Source organism: Dermacentor variabilis, chromosome 10 (assembly GCF_050947875.1).
Source record: "Dermacentor variabilis isolate Ectoservices chromosome 10, ASM5094787v1, whole genome shotgun sequence".
NCBI classification, from domain to species: domain Eukaryota; kingdom Metazoa; phylum Arthropoda; class Arachnida; order Ixodida; family Ixodidae; genus Dermacentor; species Dermacentor variabilis.
Window position 1 is genome coordinate 48,056,114 of NC_134577.1, and position 23,366 is coordinate 48,079,479.

Here is a 23,366-nt window from a genome sequence, read left to right on the forward strand (position 1 = left end):
TAATACTACAGGCAATATTGGATTGTAAAGGCTGTACTTCATACAAAATTTCCACATGCAGCAGCTTTAGTAGGGGTAAACGTAAGAGTCACAAGCCTGGGTGCTGCACTTTGATTTATGTGATGCAGACACTAATGCATTGTAAAGCCTGTACGTAGTGTCGGGAAATATCTAGTACGTTCACATAATGGTTCGCATTACAAGTTGCTGACTCTGGTGCCACAGACCCTGTGCACACTTCACGGTGCCTGAAGCTGCTTGCAGATGTGGATGAAAAACATGCTGGAATTCTGAAATTCCTTTGAGCTTTTCATTGCAAGACTTCTTAAATGCAGTAAAGGTGTTGCATTTTCTAGATACCCCTCATTCCAGCACTTTCAGCCATCCTTGATTCAGTGAAGCTGTACCACTGCTACAGTCATTTTCAAGTGGACATGATCTAAATCATGCCACTCGTATCAATCAGTCACAATGCAAACTCTTGTAAAGGGATGTGAATTGAGGTTAATCATTTTTGAAAGCGCCCATGCCAATGGGGAAAACTGCCTGCTGCAACATGGCACTTTGAGCGACCATGTGTGCAGGAAGGTCAGTGAAAAGAGTGATCAAAAAACCATTGCGTGAATTAGGATGTCCTGCTTATGCCTTTTTTCCTTGCTAAATTAAGAATAGGTCAAGCACGAACTTGCCTGTATGTTTTTTCAGTCACGGCAACACGAGCAGACTATGTTCATGAGCCTCTGGCTCTTAATGTGAACATGAAAGACAATCCATTTTCTAGTGCTGTGAATTATAATGTGAAACACTATAAGGCAGGCCTTTAGCTTCTCTGCTCATTGTTTGTTTGGCAAAACTGACTTAGAAATTGTGATTACTTATACCACATCTTTGGTAGCTGGCATTGTGTTTTTGCCAAGGTTACCTGCCGTGTGTCTCTTACTGTGTGAAGTTTTTGGGCAAGATATATAATTATTACTGGCCAGAAAGCTGACCTTTGGCACAAACTTCGTTTTTTGGCAATTTAACAGTTGTCGTCACTGCAGGATCCAGCCTACACAGATTGTTCCAGGCTTGTGCAATAAAGGCTTGTCCATCAAGGCAGATAAATAATGTGTTGAAAGTAGCAGCATCTGAGGTGCCTTACAGCTAAGTTACTGTATCACCCATGAGACCACTGGTTGTAGGCGAACTTATTGGTCAAATTTGGTGAGTACAAGAAATATTGCATACATGTGAATGATAATATGGCTTTTAATCACAATCGAGGATGTCCAGTTAGAGGCGTGAATTTTTATAGCTTAAAGCTGTCCCTTCTGTAGCCAGTGGTATGAACAGCACAAATTTTTTGCAGAGTAAAACGGATGTTGTGGCCAAGAGTTCCAGCAGGTGACACTTCAGCCATGGCCCATGGGAAGCACCACAAGCTCTGTCTGTAGTTTCGGCTGGTACGTTAGAAAGGCGCGTGACGTAGCTTGCATTTTAACAAAGAAAAAAAAAAACTGCACGAGAAAGACGTAGACGAGCGAGAAACGACAAACACGTGTTTGTCGTTCCTCTCTCGCTCGTCTACGTAGTTTTCACGCAGTTTTAAGATAAGCACAGCAACTCGCCAAGGTCTCAGTTTTGTTGAGTAGCTTGCACTGCTGGTAAGCACTTAGTAGCAAGATAGTTTTTTGTCTCCATCCCAAAGCTAGTCTGCAGTTGGCGATGGTATGTCTCTCTTGAAATGAAGTGACAAAAATATTCGACTTACCGCTTCGCGAGTTTATGTTTTTCTAGCGGCATGAAAGCTTCATTTACTGGAGCGGATGAAAATAAGTTAATATATTATCTGAATATAGAAATGATTCGCTACATACCCATTTAAGTTTTAGCCCTCCGTTGCTATCGTTCGGCCATAGTCACATGCGCTATCCAAAGTGTTACTTGTATGTGACAAATACTGACTGTAAGAGCCTCTCAACATTATATGAAGTCAACGTGAGAGTAGTCCTCGTTAATTCATGCCGCAAGCGAGGTCAAGGGTGTGAACAAGGTGGAAGTCTTATATTGGTGTTTACGTGCCCTGTTTTTGGTCAAGTAAAGCGGTAATATAGCTGTCATATCTATAATTTTGTAGTAAATTATCCGCCGCACTCTACAAAAGTGCGCAATAGTTATGGAAGTTGCTTCTACGCACATGCTTAAAAGACCCGCGCGTCTGTTGCACATGGTTGCCGTTCGGTACGTCCCGTCTCCAACTGATCGCAACAAAAAAGAATGGCACCTATATCTAAACTACGACGAAAAGCAAGTGCACCTCTCGAACATTGTATTGCAGAAAGTATAAAAGCGTTGCAATGCATTACTTACACTTGTCAAACTTAATTAAGTTTGTCTTTCTGACAGCTTTTCTTTTTAGTGTGCATGCGTGTTATGGCGCGCGTTGGCTTGAAACGCGGCGATTTGCCTAGCAGACGGCAGGCTGAAAGAGTTTGTGAAAGTATTTTGTGAGGGAGCGTGTGGTTTCTGAAAGCTTGCTGTAGTGCACAGAGATGCTGCAAAAGTGAAGCTCAAGGTCTTCTTGCGGGAGGTAAGCTGACAACGACGCATTATTTTAAACGCGAGCATTGACGAACTGAAACTTTGTCGCAGACATGGCTGTCTGTGATGCTCGGTGGCAGTACGTGCGACGCAGTATTTTCGTTTTTGAGCAAGAAAGTAAGTTGAAAGAAAGTCTGCGATAGCACGAAGTATGTGCCGTTTGTGTGTAGTGCATTATTTGTACCCAAGGCTTTCTCCTGACATTGGCAGCGTTTAGTTGTCTTACCGTAAACCAGTTGCGAGCGTCCGGAAAGATACGTCACTACGCGTTTCTTTACTTGATGTTAAATGATAGACATTTGCAGTTGCTTAAAGTATTGTGTTAATGATCGTAAAATATGAATAGACTGCCATTGTGATTACTGAATCCAATCACTACGTGAGCAAGAGACCGACATATGCAGCGAAACACCGCGCGTATTGGTAGTATTGTCCAGCTGGTTGCGAAATGTATATATGAATTTATTGCAATGCTTGCATTGATAGCGGCTCGGACGGACACAAAATAATCTCACTCTATAAGAGAGTATTGTCTGACGGGGTGACAGTAAATGTAGTTTATTGCTATGTCATTGTGTACGTGCCATATGTCGCTATTGCAATTCATCGCTGCTCGTCGACTAGCGTGGTTACGACGCAGTCCATGCTCATCAGGCGAGAACACAAGAAAAATGTTGGTTTTCGGCACATTCTCTCATGAATATACGAAATGGCACTACGCTGTTACCAAAAGGCGCTTACAGCTCATTTCGCATGTTGCAAAGTGCAATGTACTCAAGCTGAAATATACCAGAGAGGTCACACGCATGAGTCGACCTTACTTAATGAATCATTTCGTGACGGTGTTTGCCTGCTTCGCAGCGGCAAAAAGAAAGAAAGAAACTGCTGCAACGAAGTAAGCAGGGTTCATCATATACTGATTTATATTTGCCCTGGATGCTCGTAATAACCAACCTAAACTTTTCCCCGAGTTATGGCGGCGATCTCTGAGGCCATGCCCAGAAATTCCATGCCAATGCCCGCAGACTCAGCCTTTGATGCGCACCAATGCGAACTTACGCGTCCGTGATCGCAGGTCCTGCTTCTGCTCTCCGCGTTGCTTGCTCACATGTTTTTTCATGTTTTCGGTGCATGGAAACGCCAGTCGGTCGCGAAAATACATTTGAAACGCGACCCCTTACTGCTATTGCGGGCAATGCTGTGTAACACCTCGCTCGGCTGTAGAGTTCGTTTGTCTACTAACAGGTGACGCGCTATGTCGACTTGGATTAAAGCCGCTACCGCTACTTGGAAAGGCAGGCCGCACAGCAGCAAGAACTTCTTGCTCTGTCTTCGTCAACACCGACAAGCTGAGGTTGGCTTTGTTCTCAATTAAGTTTCAATGTGAAGCACCGCTTGGCTGGCCCGAAAGCCCGGGCCGGGTAGAGTGATCTTTGGCGGGCCTGGGGCCGCGTATTCGGTCTTGAAGCCGCGGGCACGGGCCATGCCCGGCCCGTTCATTGGTGAGCGTAGATCAGATATTTGAACACACGCGGGTGCCAAGACGTTATCTACAAAGCGCAAGTGACAAGTTGCCAAAAACTTACGCTTACTTATTTTAGCAAACTAAATAAGAGCTTTTTTTTGTCTAGTTGTCTTAAACAAAAAAAAAACTGTTATATCAATTTTTCTTGTGAAGTGTTTTAATTAGTTTAATTGCTACAAAAACAAGCTTTGTGCTCGCGAAAGAAAACGTACTACGAAACGCTCTTGATACGGTCTGACTGTTATCGCGTTTCGCAATAGCACGCTTTGACCCGCCGTGGTTGCTTAGTGGCTATGGTGTTCAGCTGCTAAGCACGAGGTCGCGGGATCGAATCCCGGCCACGGCGGCCGCATTTCGATGGGGCGAAAACGCACCATGCGGTTCCAGCTTTACAGAACGCCTAAGGCGTTATTACTATCGCGAACACACCTTTAGAACTCAAGAAATTGAGGTAAATACAGGACGCGATTTGACACACCATCCGGACATGACGTAGGAGCTAGATGCTGATTATAATTCTGTAATTACTACCCGGCTGTATACGCAATGCCTCATAAGCTCGAGCGTACCGGAATCTTGGAAGAACGCTAACATAATCCTAATCCATAAGAAAGGGGACGCCAAAGACTTGAAAAATTATAGACCGATCTGCTTACTGTCAGTTGCCTACAAACTATTTACTAAGGTAATCGCAAATAGAATCAGGAACACCTTAGACTTCTGTCAAGTAAAGTACCAGGCAGGATTCCGTAAAGGCTACTCAACAATAGACCAATATTCACACTATCAATCAGGTGATAGAGAAATGTGCGAAATATAACCAACCTTTATATATAGCTTTCATTGATTGCGAGAAAGCGTTTGATTCTGTCGAAACCTCAGCAGTCATGGAGGCATTACGGAACCAAGTTGTAGACGAGCCGTATGTAAAAATACTGAAAGATATCTATAGCGGCTGCACAGCCACCGTAGTCCTCCATAAAGACAGCAACAAAATCTCAATAAGGAAAGGCGTCAGACAGAGAGATACGACCTCTCCAATGCTCTTCACAGCGTGTTTACAGGAGGTATCCAGAGGCCTGGCTTGGGAAGAATTGGGGATAAAAGTTAATGGTAAATACCCTAGTAACTTGCGATTCGCTGATGGTATTGCCTTGCTTAGTAGCTCAGGGGACCAATTGCAATGCATGCTCACTGAGCTGCAGAGGCAAAACAGAATGGTGGGTCTGAAAATTAATCTGCAGAAAACTAAAGTAATGTTTAACAGTCTCGGAAGAGAACAGCAGTTTACGATAGGTAGCGAGGCACTGGAAGGGGTAAGGGAATACATCTACTTAGGGCAGGTAGTGACGGCGGATCCGGATCATGAGACGGAAATAACCAGAATAATAAGAATGGGCTGGGGTGCGTTTGGCAGGAATTCTCAGATCATGAGCAGCAGGTTGCCATTATCCCTCAAGAGAAAAGTTTATAACAGCTGTGTCTTACCAGTACTCAACTACGGGGCAGAAACCTGGAGGCTTACAAAACAGGTTCTGCTTAAATTGAGGACGACGCAACGAGCTATGGAAAGGAGAATGATGACTAACGTTAAGGGATAAGAAAAGAGCAGATTGGGTGAGGGAACAAAGGCGAGTTAATGATATCTTAGTTGAAATCAAGAAAAAGAAATGGGCATGGACAGGACGTGTAATGAGGAGGGAAGATAACCGATGGTCATTAAGGGTTGCGGACTGGATTCCAAGGGAAGGGAAGCGTAGCAAGGGGCGGCAGAAAGTTAGGTGGGCGGATGAGATTAAAAAGTTTGCAGGGACGACATGGCCACAATTAGTACATGACCGCGGTTGTTGGAGAAGTATGGGAGAGGCCTTTGCCCTGCAGTGGGCGTAACCAGGCTGATGATGATGATGAACCGACTCATAATAAAGAGGTAATTTTACCGCACTGTAGGATGGAAGACATTGCTATTTCTCTGCTTATATTCAGTGCTTAGAAGAAATAGCTCGTTGACAATACCATTGACAACGACGGGGACGGTCGAACGGTTTCGTTTTTACTCGACTATGCGCCGCCCGCGCTTTCGCGTTTCAGTAGTTTCGTTATCGCATAGTGCTGGGCTGTTTTATTGCGATAGCAATTATATGGACACTCGAAGCGCATTTTTGCCGTTGCCGTCGCCGTGATGTTGCGTAAAGTCGAAGGGCGATCACACCGTCACCGCACGTCGTATGCTATATGTACGGGTGAAAGCACGCGAGGGAAGCCGACGGTGCGCGCGAACGAAGGCGGAGAGTAGAGTGTTTTAGTTAAGGAAACGCAAGCCGCTTGCGTACGCAAGAACTAGGGGCGACGGTACTGCTCACGCGCAGACCCCCTAAACTAAAACTCTTTACAGTCCATGCTACAATCGGATACAACTTTAGAAAAAAAGGGGGCGTTTACTCCTCCGAGGCGGATGCACATGAGCATCCACTCGCGCACTCTGGGCCGACGTCATGAGCCGGACGACCGGTGACCCCGCCGTCGAAGTAGATGGCCGCCCGGGCTTCGAACTGGGCCGAGTCGCGTCAGCTGTGCGCGTCAACCCCTCGTCACAGTGAATTCCCAAGCTGTTTGTGATTGCCTATCATGCCGGAAATATCACTGCGAGCTTACGACGCGGCCTTTGTGCCGCGTGCGTTGTGATCCGGCGAAGAAACATTGCAGCGAGCATCGCTGACGCTGCACTACGCTTTGCCTGAAAACGGGATCCCGCGGCTGCCGCTGCAAACACACATCCTGCGTGTTTGTTCCATTTGTTCCAGTAATAAACACGCCGTTTTTCGTCGCGCGAGAGGCTGTGGGGGGGATGGGAGGATTGGGGCGGGGGGGGGGGGGGGCGTTGTTCTCCGGCATCAGCTGGGTAGAACTGAGGTGAAACAGCGCGAAAAAGACGAGGACACAAGGAAACAAATACCACAGACAAGCGCTGACTGCCAACTGGAAGTTTATTTGAAATTCACCGCACATTTATACCTTTTTCAGCATAGGCATGCGCACATCAGTCTCTAAAACATGTGCAAATCAACATTTTAATCTTTCTTCCAAAAATGTGATTTCTTTTCCCGACAAGGCAAGAGAGGGAGTGCTTACACATTTATCTCCTTCCTTTCTTATATGAAAGGCCTCTACTATTTCTCTTTCCTTCTTACCCTTTCCTTTCCCTAGAAATTTTGTCTTTTCAAATATAGGGGTGCATTGACACTTGTTACAGTGTCCAGCTAAATGACTCCCATAGCCATTCTTTAGGTTAGTGCTGTGCTGACGAGCTCTTTCATTGAAGCACTGTCCTGTTTGACCTATATAAGATTTTCCACAGCTGAGCGGTATTTGATAGACGACGTTGCGCCTGCACTCAGTGAAACGAGTTTTATGATTTGTGGTGCACAGGTGCCTTTCGCGCTTGTTCATGCGATTACATATCGATGACAACTTACACGGGGCGCTGAAAACCATGTTAATATTATGTCTATTGGAAACTTTCTTCAGATTGTGTGACAACTTGTGTAGGTATGGCACCACGCGCACTTGTCTTTTGTCTTTGTTTTCTTTTTCGGAAGCACCGGAACTTCTTTTCTCTTTCTGCAAAATGGCTTCGCATACTGAAATGATCACAGAACTGGGAAAGCCTGCGTTCTGTAGTCGCGATATCTGATTTAAAAACTTCGGTCGCCCTCATGCTCACATGACTTACTAAGTGCTGCAGGGACACTAAAGGTTACTATTAAGTCAACGTGGACTGTTGAAATACCATCACAGAAACCTCGAAACGCTTGTTTCGTGCCAAGGAGAGACTTATTTTAAGAGAAAATGCGTTCTGAAGCGTCCGCGTACCTCTAGCGCAGTTCAAATCGCCCGCCCTCCGTACGAGGAGTACTGACATCATGGTCTTATAGTGACGTTGCGCCATCGGTGAGTAGAACGGCGTCCGCAGACGGCGCTACGGCTTTTCTGCGCAAAACGCGAACGCGCGGCCAGAAACAGAGCCAAGACAGAGCCGACAGCAGAGCGAAAGCGGGAGTATGGTGGCTAGCGGAAGGAGAAACGAATTACGTCCCACATTACGTCCCACGGCACACGGAGAGTCCGTTTTCGTTAAACTATAGGCTGCGGCGAGCTCGCAGCGTGGTCGGCGTGGTCTATGAGAAGCGACGAGCCTTTTCGCACTCGCAACAGGGCATAAAAATGTGCGAATCGACGCAAAACTCGGCCTAGAAACGTGCTTCGCCACAGCCAGGGTTCCATACGACCCAAGCTTGCACGACCCAGATGTCGTTTCCGGCACCGCCACCAGGCGCCGCTACTATACCTCAAACTCCGCAAGACGCCCATAAGCTGGTACTTCATTCTATGGCGCTAACTTCGACGCTCGTCGCAATGGACCCTGACACCGACAGATTGGCTCGCGATGGTGGGCTCAACGTCAGCGATTTTAGCACCGACGAGCGCGACCTGCTGCTGAGGGCTCGCACTGCCGGCGTCGTTGCGTACTACGACGGCGGCCTCGACACCGGCTCTCCGGAGCGGGAAAGCAACGAGGGCTTCCCACGACATCACATGGACGTGGCATTCTCGCTGCTTGTTTCAAATGAAAGTTTCGCGAGCCAGCAGAACCCTCACAGCACGACGCGATAACGAAACTACTGAAACTCCAAAGCGTGCGCGGCGCAGAGTCGAGCGCGCAGAGTCGAGCGAAAACGAAACCTTTCGAACACCCATATTACTGAAGGGTAACGTCAAAATGTTATTTTTTCTTAGAATCGAATAGACGTAGACAAGTAGCATTTTTTTCCGTCTTATAATCGAATGAAATGATATTTTTAATACGAGTAGTTGAGTATTAGTAACACAAATTATGAGGAGTCCTTTCGTCATCGGGCTAGTACCGGAATGTCGCTGGGGGGTCTCAAATCGTGTCATGCATTTACTTCAATTTCTCGGTTACTAAAGCTCTGTTCGCGATTATATTGACGCCTTAGACGTTCTAGAACATTGCTCTACCACTTTAACTTGAGTTTCTGGTAACCTTTAGTGTCCCTTTAATGCACGTTGTTGCTATGCCTCTCTTAATCAATTTAGAGTGTGCGCTGTCGTAACGCAACAAGGTTTTCTTTTAGGACAGCGTGAACAACGAACAGCATCGTGGCGCATACACTGGTCTTGGTGGGAAAGATGGTTAAACGTCAAGCTATATGTAGCGCCAGCGAAATGCCGTATACGTCTTTCCCGCTTTCCGTCTGTCTTGATCTCGCGTGCACCATAGAGGTGCCACACCATAACGCCGTCGCCGACTTTCCGCAACACCCAGCGTAGTGACGCGGCACGTATCCGCAAGGATGCGCTTCACGCTGCAGCATGAAGCGGTAGGAGGAGGCCTGCGAGCAGCGACAGCCGTGTGGACGTGTGAACCGCATAGGTCATTGTTGTGTACGCGGTTCAGCGTTTGCGCTCATCTCTCTTTCCGCTCCCTACTCGCCGCGATGACTGTTGGCACTGCGTAGCTGTGCACGAGGCCGCGGCGTTCGATCGCGGCGGCCGCATTCTGGTATAGGGACGGATCGCGCAAACGCTCGTGCACCGTGCTTTTTGTTTGCGCGCACTAAAAAAAGTCTCGGGAGGTCAAATTAATCCAGAGCCCTCCAATGTGGCGTCCGTCGCGAGTCACAGCCCATTGTGCAGTTTCAGGAAGTCAAACTCCTCAATTTAATTAAATGCGTCTTTCAGCCTTTCATCCCCCTTCTCTCCCCTCACCGTGCGGGGTAGCCAACCATGACTACCTCTTGTTGTTCTTGGTGACCTCCCTCCCTTTCCCTTGTCGTCTCTCTCTCTCTCTCTCTCTCTCTCTCTATATATATATATATATATATATATATATATATATATATATATATATATATATATATATATATCGTTTTCATCCAGGCACTTCGAAGCCCGCGCTGCTGTAATGTTGCTTTCCTTGCATTGACGTCATCCTGGGCGCCATGTTGGCGAACCGGCGTGATGAGCACCTGCGACCGTTGGCGCGTCTCACGCGGCACCAAGGCAGTCGGTATAGTGCAGGGGCCTCTCCTAAGCTCTACGTCCTTCGTGGAAGCAGGTTACCCGGGAAATTGAACATGATAAAGTGACGTCTTCATAGGCGTCATATTTGCGAACACTCATGGTGAGAAGATGCGTCTGCGACGTCACGCGCGAGCTATCGGTACAGTGCCACGCTTGAGCGCAGCGACGAAAGTGTTGACGCCCGCACTCCATTCCCCGAGCAGCTCGACTCCGCAGCGTCAGTACTCTCCCTACACACAGATACACCTACACCTACACACATATACACCTACTACGCCTACACCTACACAGATACACCTACAGCAAAATGTATCCACAAACATATCGTGGCATCTGCCCCTGGGGCGGCGACACACGCCCTACACTCTTTCACATCTCGTGGTGGCGCGGGGGCAAACCACAACACTTAAAGACGCCTAGCACGTCATTTGAGCGGTGGGAGGTACAGCTGACCGGCGATACCCTGGCGGGACAAGAAGCTCTCGTCCAGCAAGTACGTCGAGCAGCCATGGCCAGTAGAGTCCAGGAATGAGGAAACCACCCACTCGACCTCAAGGGCAACGACCTCGACGGTCCAAATAAATGTTTTTCTCTCTCTCCCTTGGGAGGTATTCGCGCATAAATGTATTTTTCACTGTAACGCTAGCCACGCGCGACAACCCGTGCTGCACGGTCACCTGCGTGCGTTTTCGTGCCCGCAACTGTAGCCGATATGAAGCGAATTCTCGCGTCCGTTTATCAACGCCTGGAAAGTATCGCGTTTTCTCCCGGCCATGACCTTTCGTTGAGAAATGTGTGTTGGGCTCCATTTGCGCTCTGCCGTCACAGTGGCAACAGTGTGCGTTCCAAGAGCTGGATCGATCTTCCGATAACCTGAGGCCGAAATGCGCTTACACTAGCCCCGTGGCAGCGGTGTGTCTGATGAGAGGGGCAGGCAGCAAGATTCGACGAAATCCTAGCCGTGGGAGGCGGTTCGGCGGCGACAGGCGGCGAGGGAGGAGAGGACAGCAAGGAGAGACCACTCCCCCGCCCCAACATGCTATAACCCCGCAACCACACGATAATAAACACGGGCATGAAAAATCAATGCCGGACGGTGCATTTTTCTTTCCACATTCGCTTGTGTGTGTGTGTGTGTGTGTGTGTGTGTGTGTGACAGAAAGAAGAATTAATTTAGTAATTAAATAATTTATAACATTCTGCAAGCAAGAAGTACGTCCTAGCACAGGCGTTGCAATGTTGTACAAAGAAGAAAAACAGAGCGTTCGCGAGCGTGCGAAATAAAACTACGAGATGTGGCAGCATTATTCAACTGCGATTCGTTCACTCGCGGTGTGCGGAGTGCGATTTGTTTCTTCACGTGTGTTGAGTTGCGGGCTAACTGAACTCTCCGCCTACCCAGTATGACTTCAGGTTCATTTCTGAGTGCAGAGTATTGCTGCACGGAACAATATCTTAGAGAGAGAGAGAGCGCGCACTTTATTGAAAAAAGCAGAGTCGTTTGCAAGCGTATTTTCGCCTACGCGCTACTCTGCTGGGAATGGGATGTAGAAGAAAGGCCTTAGAAGGAGGTTGGCAGAAGAAAAAAAAGAAGACAAGATTTCAGTTTTGTAATGTTATGGGCAGTAGAGTAAGTGTTTGATGCGATGAAGGTAGATAATCGTGTATTGCTGCACGCCACTTTACCAGGAGCGTTACCGTGTGTTGATGGGATCGATGTTCGACACGCCGTATTTCGTCAGCAATATTGAACGATTAGCTTTAGTTTTTTTACTCTCGTGTAATGCTTGCGCTAAATAACTTGTACGCGTTGCTTGAGTCGGTGATACAAAACTTTATTTGCTAAAACGCAGCATGACTGGTTGTAGACTCAATCGAAGTTTAATTACTCTGCAATTGCAAGGGCTCTGGAAAAATGCACCAAAGGATCATTCACGATCTTTGCTTCTGTGGCACCTTGGACTAAAATTGCGTGAATGGCACGTTTACTGACAGTGCGTCACACTTCTGGGCGGAAGGGGATAAATGGGAACAAAAAGTCGACGAAAAGACGGCTTCTATAAGACATGACAGGTAGAATAAGACGAGGAAGTCCGCTGTTTCCTGCATATGCGCGTTCCAGTAGAAGGGCATTCGCCGCTGAACTCTTGACCTTTCACCAACTAAGCATCTAGGCAGGTTTGCGTTCCACACTCGAAGAGTGTCGCAGTGGCCCGTTTAAGCTAATGTTTATCCGGTTACTCCGGCGTACTCCACCGCGCAGTGTCTCTCATTGGCCTCGCAACCTCGATACGCGGTGGGGCCAATCACAGAATGAACCGTGAATCAATCCGTCGCAGGAAGGCGGTGCCCTCGGCGTGGTCCGGTGACGCCAGGGCCCAGAGACTCTTGACGGCAGGTGGGGCATGGCACCACCTGGCAGACAGCGTTCGCGACGTCGCCCTGCCCTCGTGGGATTGATTGAATCTCGCAAGCAACAGGTATTGAGTGCACTGAACGGGACGCGCTGTGTTCTTTTATATAGTTTTAGCTTGTCCGTACGCGTGCAGCCTGTGTTGACGCTCCGATCTCACTTGTTTACTGATGTTTTCCCCGCACGGCTCTGAGCTTCTCCCTGAACCTGGCCTCCTCGCATAGCACATACGCGGCGCAGGGAATCGGCGTGGTAGCTATGCGGTGCGACGCGAGAATGCGCGAGTGTTCCGATGCTAGCGCCACGTAACGGCGTGGATACTCGGGCGCAAGACGGACTTGCTTCCTTTTCTGCGGCTTGGAGACGGCGTCGCGCGCGCACTGACCGCCTTTATGACAGCCCGCTCGTCAGCGCAGTCTATGGGACCGCCACTTGGGTGTATCCTAATTGCTCGAATGCGCCTCTATTCGCGGAACCGCACCCGCGATTGACTAAGGTACGTTTACGTGCTAAACTGAACTATCTCGATTCCTCAGCGTGGTTTCGCTAGCTGACATTCTCGTATGGAGATGCAATATATTGCGTTTTGTGTTGTGTGGTGATTTTTAGAAGAAAGGAAGAGAGAAGTGCAGTGCCGTAACTGTCTCTCAAAGGAGGACACCTCAACAGCACTGCACAGGGTAAGGGGAGTGGGAAGAAAAGGATCAGGAAGAGAAGGAAAGAAAGCGGCAAAAAAAAAAGAGGACAAGGTTGAAGAAGGAGCGATGCGGGGCTTATAGCCGCGCTCTCAGCTGCGTTTCGCAGCAAAAGTCAAGGAGGGCAGCAAGCACTCTTTTGACGATAGAGGCGTGCGCTGCGGGAAACAGAAGGGCTCCCTCCGTGTCGCAAGGCAGACCCACGCGACGATACGAGGCATAAAGCGCAGTGCGCTCAACATCAAGCGTTTTGTGTTTCCATTGTGTCTACTGTATCGTTTCCCATCTTCCCAGAGATCCACAAATCCTCAACTGAAAGTCGGGTCGCTGCGGAGGCGTAAATTTGAGCAACAGCGTTGATCCATGGTGCCATATTGCGGCGCAAAGTTTTAACCAGACACAGCTATTGCAGTGAATAGACGCAGTCTACTTAGCTGCGGATGTTTTTAGCGTCCGCTGCCACATGATCGTTAACATGTAGGTCTTAAAGGGACCCTGAAACAATTTTGACGATTTTCTACAAACATGCTGAGTCGTTAGAGTAGGTCCTTCTGATCATTATTTGACACATCTAAGGGCTCCACGTAAAGCGTGTAATTTATTATAAGGTTTTAAAAACGCACGTCGCTGCCGATTGCAGCACACTGCGCGGCGGAATCTCAAGCGGCACCCATATGATGCAATCACCCATATGACGTCAGTGGGGCGAGCTATCCGATTGGCTGACTAGGGCGCGTGATCGATAGTTTTTCCAACTTTATGGTAAATAAATTATGTTCGTAATAGTTGGAATGTTAGTTCATTTGTTTTTATAAAAAGAAAGTAACGTAAAGGGAATGCACAAGAACAATTTTTCAGTAAACTTAAGCACTTCCGGCACACAGCAAGGTGTCGTCTGCTTGTGTTACAACGTGCTCCGTCTTTGACGAGAGCTCCGCCGTCAGTGTCGGTCTGTCTTTTCGCGAGCGCTATGATTCGACTTTGTTGCGTTGTGCACTGCAAACGTAGCGACTGGCAATATGTCAAGCTGCGACATCGTGTCCCTCTGCAACCCATTAGACGAGCGGACTGGCTGCAGCGCATCGGACTGCCGCTATCCGATCGGCACCAGGATTTGCGCATTGCGGCCGTCACTTTACACCGGAAGATTACTAACGCAATAGCGGTTCGCGAGTCCGGTATTAAGGTAAACGCAAGCGCAAGGTGACAGGACCTGGCCGTATCCCCTTGCGTGTCGTTTCATGGATGCACCGAAACGCAAATGTGAATGGTCTGCACGGTGCAGCCACCTGGTGGCATATAGCGCAACTAGACACAGTAGCAGTAACAAAATGTATTCTTTTTTTGCTGCTGGCGTAAATGTTTCGCAGGATAGTGTAATCGTTAACATGTCGTTTTTGTGAATGTTTTAAATGTTTTACACTTGGTTAGAGCAATATTAGCTCTTTCTTTGGCTGGTTAAGCTCTTCGCCACGGGTGGCTGGACCATGGAGAGTGATCAAGCAGCTCACGTACGTCTACGCTAAGGTTCCTTCATCAGCTTACCCGCCGTGGTTGCTCAGTGGCTATGGTGTTGGGCTGCTGAGCACCAGGTCGCGGGATCGAATCCCCGCCACGGCGGCCGCATTTCGATGGGGGCGAAATGCGAAAACACCCGTGTGCTTAGATTTAGGTGCACGTTAAAGAACCCCAGGTGGTCAAAATTTCCGGAGTCCTCCACTACGGCGTGCCTCATAATCAGAAAGTGGCTTTGGCACGTAAAACCCCAAATATTATTATTAATGAGACTTTTAGCTTGTACGCTATTCCGGTAAACGGGAGCGGTTTGGGCGGATTACCGGATGGTCGGGGCGTAAACGTGAGCGGCCGGAGCGGTGAAGCCGCCTGGTGTTGTGGAGCTCAACCAGACAAACGCATAGCTAAAACTGCTGTAACTCACCATATCCTGCTTCGCCACTCGTGCAAATTTATGGCAGCGGCGTAAATGTGAACACGATTACGCCACTGTCGAAAATTTAGCCAGCAGCTAAGCAGAATATAGCAATTAGCTCTGTGTTTGTGTGGTTGAACTTTGCGCCACCAGCTGGCGCCACCGCCCGCGCTTGCTAAAAGTCTCTATTATCCTTCATCAGCTTGAGTTTATGCCTCCGCCGTTCTGTCGAATCGTTCAGCCAGTGTGTGGTTACCGGAATACCAGACACCTCGGCGCTGCGACAGAATGCTCGCAACTCACGCTGCTTCGATAGCTCTCGCTTGGGGTCGACGGCCAAGCGGCGAGCGGAGAGGTTTCACGCGGGCGGGGGCGGGCTCCAAAACAACCGGAAGTGGACGATGTGACGTCGCATCGTAGCTTAGCGCCGATCGCTCGGCGAACGAGTTGAGGAGGAAAAGCATGGCTAGGGAGAAGGGTAACTTGTAATCGCTTGTAGCTCCATTAATACGTAACGCTTCACTTAAATTGTGGTGCGAATGTTCTACTTAAGCTGTACCCTATGCGACTACAAAATTTGTCCGAACCGTTTCAGGGGCCCCTTCATTATGTTTTCTATGGTGTTGGGCTGCTGAGCACAAGGTCGCGGGATCGAATCCCGGCCACAGCGGCCGCATTTCGATGGGGGCGAAATGCGAAAACACCCGTGTACTTAGATTTAGGTGCACGTTAAAGAACCCTAGGTGGTCGAAATTTCCGGAGTCCTCCACTACGGCGTGCCTCATAATCAGAAAGTGGTTTTGGCACGTTAAACCCCATAATTTAACTAAATTTTTTATTCTGTTTTGACCGGAAAAGACGTGTAATTGAGAAACATTTACGATGCGTTGTGGTTCGTCAAAGTGTCGCAGGATGTCGCTACGAGTACTACTACCTGGCAAGTCTCCGGTAACCGCACACGGATGACGTACACGGAGAAGCCAAAACTATCTAATGCCATGGTGCTTGTTAGTGTGTGATAGTTGACGTGTTTAGTTCGACAGCGTTACAAATTGACCGGTTTCGTTGCGTTGGGAAACATCTCACCTAAAGCCTAGAGCGTTTGCCACGAAAAGTGTTCGTCCAACTCTTTACCACATAACATGGGAATTTAAGTATAACTACACATTCCATAAACATAAAAACCCGAGTGCGGAGCAATGGGAGGGCCTGCTCACCAGCAGCGAGCTCACCGCCCAAAGGGCAATGGTGCAGCACGCGTGCGAAGTGGCCAGGCTCAGTGGAGCCCTGGAATAGGGGCACACCCGTGCTGAAGAGCCAGGCAGCAAGCGCAAGACAGCTCACCGCTAAACCCCTTGATAGAATCAATAAAGTTTCTCACTATCTCTCGTCCAGCCTTCTAGGAAAACGCTCGAGCTACAAACACGCGGTGGTCTTCGACCGAGCCTTGCTGAACTTGTAGGCGGGTTCCTGTCAGATCACCCTAGCTAAGCACTCTTGCGCTTTGCTAGGGTGATTTGCAGCGCTCGTCCGTGTCGTTTCTCCCTTCTTGTCCCCGTGAATACCGCGCTGTTCTGTTTCAAATATGCCTTTTCGTAAGCCTCCAGGTTTCTGCCACGTATACGTGAGTGCTGGTAAGACACAGCTGTTATATACTTTTCTCTTGAGGGATAATGGCAACCTGCTGTTCATGATCTGGGAATGTCTGCCAAACGCACCCCAGCCCATTCTTATTCTTCTGATTATTTCAGTCTCATGATCCGGATCCGCGGTCACTACCTTTCCTAGGTAGATGTATTCCCTTACCACTTCCAGTGCCTCGCTACCTATCGTAAAGCGCTGTTCTCTTCCGAGACTGTTAAACATTGCTTTAGTCGTGTGCAGATTAATTTTTAGACCCACCCTTCGGCTTTGCCTCTTCAGGTCAGTGAGCATGCATTGCAGTTGGTCCCCTGAGTTACTAAGCAAGTTACTAAGCACTAGCGTATGGGTCTGCAAATTATTACGGAGCTGTGCACCCGCGAAAAACCGCTGAATTCCCAACCAAACGGCGCGCGTCCTCCCTCTCGAGGAAGCTCGGCTCCAAGCCGGAGAGTCACGCAGTCACGTGCACAAGTGCCTCTTTGCAGTGCAAGTCATGCCGATCACACCGTGACTAATCTTCCAATGCGAAAGGGGCAACGCTGCTGCTCTAAATACGCCGCGCAGCAAGGAAAGGCAGAGAAAGAAAAAAAGGAGGCGGCGTAGCTCGACGCCGCGGCACGTCCAAAACACCACCTAGAAAGCACAAGGCCTGCTTACTCCGATCCATGACGTCACACTACCTGGCCCCAAATTTCCATTGACAAGGCTGGCGTGATGAAAGTGATGACGTCAAAATCACTGTTGCCTATTCGGGAGCGTGCCCATTAGATTCTATGGCAGTCGGGCCTGGTAACGTGACGTCATGTATTGGAGTGAAAAGGCCTTGTGCTATCTAGGTGGTGTTGGCACGTCGCTCGGCTCCGATATGAAAGAAGCGAACGGAGGGAACAACGCTTGGGAACGCTAATGGAGACAGAGGGAGAGAGTATCTGTCGGCGTGTACAGACGAAATTTGAAATGGAGCCTGGTGAGGGGCCCCGCTTAGGCTTTGCCAAGGCTTGCTCCTGTTTATAATGCAACAGCAGCGCAAAAAACATATCACATGAGACATATGTAAAATAATATACTAACAACAAATTGCATTCTTGTATAAAAAAAATTGGTAGGACATCATTTCAGCGTGCTACAGTGCTTAAGGCTTGTATATTGTCACTGCAGGCATGACCACTCCTTTTGTTTAGTTTTTTTTTTCTGTTGTTTCTTACAGCATTTCTTCCAATTGTACATAAATGTTCAATATGAAATAACTCCCGTTTCAATGTTGCCAACCACTCTGTATTTCTATCTCGTTTAGTGTTTATTTTATGCGCTGAATCTCTTGTGCTCTCGAATGGGAGCAAGAAGGGCACAGACTCCTTGTCAGGCATCCACTTGCCTTTTGATCTGCGCCCTAGGCAACTGTACCCATACGTTGTCTGAATAAACTCTTTGACTTTGATATGGGAATATGAGCATCGCCATTTGACGGCCATAATTTGTACAGGTATATGTAGCTTTCGAAGTATGCTAAGTGCATAGCATGCACAGTCGAGTGCAAGAGCTTAAGGACCAGAGGTGCCGCTAAACTTTCTTTCGCAGCCCACGCATAAAGGCTGAAATGAACTGCCTACATGCACCAGCGTTTGACCAGCGTTATGCGTTATTACAATTTCACGCTGCACGGCTGTGCTAGAAGTAATTTCTTTTTTCGCTCATGCTGTGGGGTTTAGCTTTTTGCACTCGACTGTACATGTGTATTTAATCCCACTAGTTTCCTGCGGAAATTAGGGGGAATTAACTTACAAATGTAACTGTAACTTGAATGAACTTACATCCACATTGCTTTCCTTCTCTCTCGCAGAACTGCGAAGCTGCTGCTCGCCAAGTGGCCGTCGCGAGACTGACGGTGAGCGCCCATTTGTTTATCAGTGTCACTGATTGGCAAATTATTCGCTTTTCAGTAAAGGTGTTTAGTTTTGGAAGACCGCGCCTACAGGTTGCAGAACTTAGAGAACCTTTCGCAATGACTTAGTGGCCATGGCGTTGTGCTGCCGAGATCGAGGTCGCCGGTTCGATCCCGGTCGGCCAACCCGGCTGCACTTATATGCGGGCGGAATAAAAAAAAAAACCAGAAAGAAGAAAAGAAAAACAAAAAGCCGCTCGTGTACCGTGCATTGGGGGCACGTTAATGAATTCCAGGTAGTCAACGCAACCCTTAGACCGGAGCAGCGTAAACTCACTGGAACTTCCAGTGAATTTATGTTCCAGCAAGTAACGTCTTAGGTTTCCCGTTATTCGTTCAAGTTTATTACGCTCGAGGAAAAAGGTAAAACTTTAAACAAGAATCGTGGCAGCCCGAAAAGTTCGAGGAATCGAAACAGATTGTGCGAGTCATTTGCTTCTCTCTATATTTTTTTTTTTTTTTTTTTTTTGCGATCAGCGGGCCGGGTGTAACATCAATTCGATCCCGTACTGATTTGCTGCGCTTCGTAAGCCTTTCTTGTGACGCCGAGCTGTGGAAAGCTGACAGCCACCATATCGGGTGATTTCGCGGTCGCATTTTTTTTCCCGCGCTGTAAATGTAGCCCGCTTCGTAGTCGCCGTCGTCGGCGCTAGATGGCAGCACGATGCGCGAGTGCTTCCACGGATAGCGATAGTTTCGTATCAAGAATGTGTGCAGACGTTTCTGTTTTTGTCGGACATCGGCAACTGACGTTCCCTTTAGCGAACTTCCACTCAGTAAAGCCAGCTGTGCCTTCTTAGTTGTTCGAACATATTCTTTCTTTCTTTTTTGTTCATGACTTGGGTGACCGACCAAACTGTGATGGTGATGAAAGTCGTAGTCACCAAAAACTCTCTTACGCAGCACGAGTACTCGAGTTACCCGAGCCGAGTCGCATGAGGCAGAACAGTTCCATTAAAAGCAACATTGTGGACGACAGGACGACACAACGTTCGTTTCGGTCGCTTTTCCTGCGTTCTCGATTCGTATTCGCCGTTTGTGCGCTTGCTTAACTTTCAATTTACCCCAGCCTTTCTTTTTATTTATTTTTCTTTTGCTAACCATTTTTTTTTTTTTGTCTGCCATGCATCCTTGTTCGCAGGGAGCACTAGAAGCGACAGGCTTATGTTACCTATGTGATGCCTTAGCTGCTCTTGCACTTCTAGGATGAGAATGAATGGATGAATGACTCAGTCAGTCAGTCAGTCAGTCAATGAGTCAATCATTACTATAACAGAATCACTGGTCTGGGTGGAAGGAAGTGGGGAGGTGAGTGGACTTTGTAATGTTTTGCAGGCGACGCATTATGGTTCTGTCCCTGTCGCCTTAAGATTGTCGCCAGTTCTTTGAAAATAGGCGATGTTGCATGTCTTATGCTGTTGCTTATTAGAGTGATAGTAAAGCTTCTATCGAAGAGGAAGGGAAGTCTGCTTGAAGAATTGCGCGTGAGAAACGCAACTGCGATCACGCTGTCGCTCCCGTGAAATTACTGGACTGGAAAGCCTAGGACCCGTAGATTGAATTTGCTGCCGACCTATTTTGCAAGGCCGTGGGTAGTTTCCTTATTTCCCTTTTGATTCTTCCTTTTTGCGTGCCTAAAGTCTCTAGACTTTCTTCCTTAGGGACCTTTCTCGGTGGGGCTACGCTGGCGAATTGTTTTAACGCGGTGACTGTACCGTGCCTGTCGGTGTGCAAAGTGTTTGCGGGTTGGCAACGTTTGAAAACATACGCGGAATAGACGATGACACCTGATACGAGCAGCGCTGCGCGAATATGTCATGCGGGAATTGCACCTTGGCGAGTTCCTAAACATGACCGTTTACCTTCGTAACGTCTAGCGAAACACGGCATTGGAGCTTGAATCGCATCAACGTCATGCACGTTGGAGAACTTACGGGAACTTGAGTATAATATGCACAGGGTGTTCCAACTATCGTGCGCCAAGATTTTAAAAAAAAGATTAAATGCCGCGTAGCTGGACAGAACCAAGGGAATGTAGTTTACCGTCGCTTGGAGATACGCAGATTATTGTTTGCATTCCGCCTTATGAAACTTATCAAATATTATAATTGCATGGGGGGGAAAACTGTCAACGAGAAAATTGTAGAGCAACATGAAAAATTCCTGATGCAACTTTCTGCTGCTCAATACTCGCCACATAAAAGCGTTTCTCCGAGCGGGAAAGAAGCCCGCGAATACACGCGAAATTGCCGCGCGAGTGACCGATCGAGGCGGGTTTCAGTTTGGCCTGCCTGAGAAAATGTGGCACGGAGTGCTTGAGTTTACGCGAAAGATGGGCAACCACGGCTCGTCGACAAGATGGTTAGCGGGCAACACAAACCGAGACACTGCGGCTTGGTACTTGAAATATGTGTTGTACAGTTTTTTTTTATTTCATTTTCTTAGTTCTCTTCCTAAACAAACGCGGCAGTTTTTCGCAGCCGAGTGGAGCGATTTCCCTCTCCCCGCTGCAAACCGTGTTGGAAGGGGACTGTATTTCCGACATCGGCAATGTGCGGTTCGGCGTCCGAAAACGACGATTTAGGAGTGCGGAGTAAAACTTCCAACGAAAAGTCCGGGTTGGGGTTTACGTGTTCGGAATAACCGTGCAGCCGATAGAGCCACCATCTGGAGAGTATGCTCAGACTAATGCACCCAGACTCCCACTTTCCTATGCGTGACGGGGAGTATATTTTTCTTGTAATTTGTTGTAAAACTATACTCGAAAGAAAGAAAGAAAGAAAGAAAGAAAGAAAGAAAGAAAGAAAGAAAGAAAGAAGAATGAAGGAAGTAGGAACGAGAAGGGGAAAGAAGGAGGTAAGACGAAAAAGTTCTGGGGCGATTTAGTGGTGAATACGAAAGAAATGCGTTAGCATTACGTCGTACCTTTTTGAAGTCCCGGATCCACAATTTAAACCCCGTTCATCACATTGCCAAGTGTTGCGTAGATGCTCACTCTACACACGTGCTGACCCTTCGAAGAGTGAAGTGCAACTGATGGTGGAACGGAGGAGACCACCTTCAGTTACACGACGTATTGACAGTTGGCGGTGGTCAGTTGCACCGCCTTACACGCACACACGCACGCACACACGCACGCACACACGTACACACGCATACACACACACTTTTAACTTTGAGACTCTATAACGCTAACACCTTTAAAGATTTATCAGTCTCACACGAAGGGCAAAGCATTGACAGCGGTGGCAAGGTTTAGAGTTGCGCTGGTACCCCTGGGACGGTGTTCTAATCATATGTGCGTGAGACATGGCAGCTCCCGCTGTGCAGAAGGAACAGCGCCCCGGCTGCTACCAGGCGTCCCACAATGTTCGCGTGACGAGGAGCGCCGCCAGTGGCGCTGCAGGCGCCGCACCTTGATGGCGCGCAAGATGGGGCCGACGGGGAACCGTCGGCCTCAGTCAGCACCTAGTGATGCATCATATTACGTTAAGTTTTCTGTCCGTTCCGCTCTCAGCAGTGCATACACACGGCAACTCGGCAGGTACGCTGTATAATGTGTCTGTATATAGTGCGTGCGCACAGCGCTGGCCTGGCGGTGCCACCGAGGTGACTGAGCGTAACGTTGACGGTGGTGCGTCCACGTCGCTTCGTCGGTTTCGCAGCCAGAGGCACTGCGCGTCTTTTGAGACCGTCTAACCATCCAAACGCGAACGGCGAATACGCCTTCGAGCGGGACAGCACGAAAGTGGTGGGGGGCCGATGGCACGAATGCGCCACTAGCGTTCGTATGATCGCTATCGCGATACATAGAAGGAAATGAAGAAGCAGGAAAGATTATTGACGGAGAATGAATTAGGAAGGAGAAAAGAAACAGTGGGACGAAGGAAGGGGAAGGAAACGAAGGAAGAGGGAAGGTGCGGACTTTGTAAACAAAGAGGGAATAAATGGAGAAAGCGGGAAGAAAGGGAAAGTGAATACAGAAACGAAGAACTGGAAAGGAAATAAGGATGGTATGCATGAAGTGAAGTGAAGGAATGAGAGAGGAGGAAGTGAAAAATAAGGAAGGAACTGTTGAGTCTTCTGTGGAACAGCCACGGAATGAAAGGTCATGGCAGGTGTTGCTGGAAGGAGGAAGGCCAGGCAAAAAGTAAAGCGGAGAAGGGAAAGGGGTGGAGGAGGGGGAGGAATCGGTATTAGAGGAAATCACTCTGTGTAAGTGCGCACGGCGCTGTGTCTCAATATATGACAGTGTTGTGCGCGCCCGCTGCATGCTCCCCCCCCCCCTTTGGAATTCACGTGACGACGTCCCTCCGCGCTTGCCGATGGAAAGCACGTACCGGAAATGGCTGCCGTGCACGCAGCAGCCCGTTTCCTCTTTTGAAGCCTGACTTTGCCTTCACGCACGCACGCACAAACACACGCCACAGACAGTCACACACACACAAACACACACACACACACACACACACACACACACACACACACAAACACACACACACACACACACACACACACACAAACACACA

The 23,366-nt window shown here is 48.3% G+C and overlaps 1 protein-coding gene across 1 annotated transcript in view; it reads left to right on the forward strand.

The window, feature by feature from the left end:
* The first annotated feature begins 2,512 nt into the window (after window positions 1-2,512).
* The window catches only part of LOC142560482 (uncharacterized), a 99,155-nt gene continuing 78,301 nt past the window's right edge, over window positions 2,513-23,366 (forward strand). Inside the window, exons 1-2 of the mRNA XM_075672636.1 lie at window positions 2,513-2,572; window positions 18,736-18,780. The gene's annotated coding sequence lies outside the window, so the exon portion shown is untranslated. The remainder of the gene's footprint in view (window positions 2,573-18,735; window positions 18,781-23,366) is intronic.